General features: G+C 39.4%; 1 pseudogene; it reads right to left on the bottom strand.

Moving 5' to 3' along the window:
- Nucleotides 1-42: 42 nt before the first annotated feature.
- On the bottom strand, nt 43-1892 carry LOC140820698 (uncharacterized; annotated as a pseudogene).
- Between the last annotated feature and the right edge of the window lie 1963 nt (nt 1893-3855).

Raw genomic sequence — 3855 nt, 5'->3', positions numbered from 1 at the left:
TATTTATTATCACAACAAAGCCAGTCAAATCAAATTAAACGTGGAGGCAAATTCTGATAGATTTATGATGTATCAGGAAACGAGGATAAATAGCTTACAGTCTTCATGAAGGTAGGCAATGCCACGAGCTGAACCAATGGCGATCTTCACTCGTGTAATCCAATCCAAAACTGGCCTACCTTGACCTAATAGGAGAAACAAAACATCAGTACACTTTTGGCCAACATCACCTTACTCCAACACTAAGCAATAAAACTTACCATGAAGATGGAAGTAGAGAGTATTATTTGGGACATATTCATACACGAGCAGCCTTCTATTCTCGGCGATGCAATAACCTACAAGTGAAACCAAATGTCGATGGTGTATACGACTTATTATCTCGACTTCTGATCTGAATTCTCGCTCCCCCTGCCCTCCACCAATCTTCAACTGCTTAACTGCTATTTCTCGACCATCTGCAAGTGTTCCTTTGTACACCGAACCAAATCCACCTTCACCTAAGAGATTCTGAGGGGGAAATCCATTAGTGGCCTCAACTAACTCATTGTAGCTGAACCATGACCTTGAATTCCCCAACCCACCGGGCTCGTGGGGAGAATGAGAGATGCCATTGCCAGAGCCGCTTCCATAACTGGATCCTGCTATTTGCACCTTCACCATACCAGAACCTGGTCACAAATTAAAGCACTTCTTTAATCATTCGCAACATTTAAAAAAAGTACACGTCACTGTTGAAAACTTCATTAGCACACGCTAAAGACAGAACCTGATTCTGTAGAAGGTTCCACTGAAGTTGGTAAATGTGACCACCGTTTTGTCCAATATTCTTTTTCTTTCGCTTCCCACACAGCATGCAGCAGCTCCAAAGATTCCGAGCAGTAGAAAACCAACTACCAAAACAATTGTCACCGTTCCTCCAGTGCCTATACCACCACCTCCAGGGGAAGGTGAACCATTCGATGAATTGCCACTGGAGTTACTGGTATTTGTATTACCTGATGGAACCAGGGGAGTCGAAGGAGGTGACGAGGATGGTGGTGACAAAGCCTGGGGAGGTGGTGGTGCTGGTGATCCTATTACAGGTGGTGGAGATATTCCAGGAGGAGAATTTAAAGACGGTCGAGGTGCGGGCGGAGAACGAGGTGGACCTGGTGGCACAGAGTTCGGTGGTGGTGGAGGTGAAGTTGGAGTAGGTCTACGAGATGGGGGTGGAGGTGAACTTTGGGGTGGTACAGCCACGACAGGTGGTGGAGGTGAATCTCCCGGGGGTATAGGAGACGGTGGCGGCGGCGAATTATCAGGTGGCTGGGGCGGTGGGGGTGAGGTTTCTGGTGGGGTAGCAGCAGGAGGAGGGGGGACCTGCTTGGCGGTTCAGGTGTTACTGGTGGAGGTGGACTTTCAGGGGCTGGTGGTGGATTAGTGGACGGAGGAGGAGGTGAAATAGGAGGAGTAGGAGGAGGTGGCGAGGAGGCCGGGGGATTAGGCGGTGGAGACGCTGTTGGAGGTGGAGTAGATGGCTGAGATGGTGGGGTAGAAGATGGTGTAGGAGGCGGAGGAGGAGATGACGCCGGCGGTGGAGAAGACATGGGAGGAGGCGGTGGCAAGGATGGCTCTGGTGGGCTTACGTCGGTGGCCGGTGCTGGAGAGGCCGCAGGCGGTGGAGGTGAAACGATCTGAGGCGGTGATGCACTACTAGAATTCCGAGAAATAGGTGGCTGAAATGGTGGAGGATTCAAGGGAGCATCAACAATGGGGAGAATTTGGAGATGGAGATGTAAAGGAACATCTCATCGACATAATTTGACCAATTCAATCATTTCACAGCCAAATCCCAAATCATATTCCTACAAAATTTCACAATGTACTGAAACAAGATCACCTGGAATCATGCACGAATCAACGATTTCTTTCAAAAGATTCAATCTTTACACCCAGAATCAGTTCTCGACTGAACCCACAAATCTATATTCAAATCCCAGCTGCCCAAATCACAGTCTTCCCCCAAGAATCATGGACTTGAACCCCAATCATTAAACACAAAAACGAGCAAAACCCAGACCATTAAACACAGAGTCCCACAACGAGTGAAGGATATCCACTACAAATTTAACGTTTTAGCGACAGAACACCAATAACCCAATAAAGAGAGAGCGATAATTTCACTCGCAGAATCTTTTCCCTGGTGTAATATCGCAAAATCCAAATGGTACAGGCAAGAAGACTATTGCTTTCAGAGGACCATATGATAGACTATACACAAATGCTAAAAATCCCACCAAGAATTCTCACCCCCTCTGTATGAATGTGGAAGATTTTAAACACAGCTAACATCAGCAAATTTAGAGATTACATATGCAGCTAGGTTTTGATTATTAATCGAAAATGGAAACTTCTCTTATTTTGTCTGAAGTTTTGAATATGAGACACGGAAAATGGGGTCTGTCAAACATATATGAATACCAAAGTAGCATTCAATACAAGCAGTGACAGTGACTTTAGAGGGAATATAATAATTTCCCTTCCAAGTTCCATTTGGTTGAATGTGGATTATAATCTAATATTCAAAATATTTAATATAACATATGATATAAGAAAAACAGTTTTGTTATGTACTTTTATGATGTTCTCCTATATGATATTAATAGGCTAATAACTCTCTCATTATTTAAAAAATTAGCCCATGTGTCTCATCTGATTTTAGTTTGGATATTTTAATTATTTCATTTGTGTAATGAATATGTGTCTTTTACTCAGTGTGTTTGGCGACTAGTATTTGAGAGGATTTCATGGGATTTGGATTTCAAAATCCTATTTTTACTGTTTGGCAAGATGTTAAAAAAAAAAGATTCGGATTTACTTAGGATTTCAAACAAGTATATCCAAATCCCATCAAATTTGATAAGATTTGGTGGGATTTGGATTTTTAAAAACATAAATTACTTTTTTATCCAACACATCATTCTCCACCAAAAGTTTCTAAATGGTTAGACTTTTTTTCCTTTTAACTTTTTTTCGAAGTTGAAAGATTTCGTTTAACTTTTATAAGTTTCTTGTGTTATTTACTGATTAATATAATAAAAATTATAGTAATTATCAAAGCCTCTTTTTACGTTTAATAATTAATTCATGTTAAGTTTGAAGTTGTTTGATGATTTTTTAATTATTATTTTATGTGCACTATGATTAATAAATAATAATTAATTTTTGAATTTACAAATACAAATAATAGAGAAGAATTATTAATATCTAAACTTTTTTAATTACTTATGTTTATATGATTTCTAAGAGTAGTTTAGTAAAATTTTAAAATTCCAAATTCGAATCTTTTTTTCTCCAACAAGAAATGAATTTGTAAATACCATTTTTAAATTTTAAACCAAACCCCAAAAGGAATTTCAAATACTTGAATTTCCAAATCCAATTCCAATCCCACGAAATCCTCTCAAATACTGGTTGCTAAACACAAGTAAATACCACTTGAAAAGCCAACGATTTTCTCATCATCGTTCTCACTTTGTTGCAGAGACCCTAATCCCCAAATTATCGTGGCCGCTTCCGCAAAGCTTTGGTGTTGTTCACAAATCCGGTATTGTTTATTGTTCTATTTATCTTTGTTATATGGATTTGCCGATCAAGTTCTATGTATGGTATAGAGGTAAGTTTAAAATTAATATGAAAGGTACATATTCAAAGTAATTTATGTTGGAGGAGTTAAACACAAGTTTAAAAATTTTGACATGTTTCATTTTTCGGATTTTTATGGTATGTACAAGTAGTCCGGTGTAATAAGTTTAAAGTAATTTTTTTTTTACTGAATTCATGGTATAGTGATTGAACATGGTTTGGTAAATA

Source organism: Primulina eburnea, unplaced genomic scaffold (assembly GCF_022965805.1).
Source record: "Primulina eburnea isolate SZY01 unplaced genomic scaffold, ASM2296580v1 ctg137, whole genome shotgun sequence".
Lineage (NCBI taxonomy): Eukaryota > Viridiplantae > Streptophyta > Magnoliopsida > Lamiales > Gesneriaceae > Primulina > Primulina eburnea.
The sequence above is the reverse complement of the archived record's forward strand: the minus strand, read 5'-3'. Positions and strand labels throughout refer to the sequence as shown.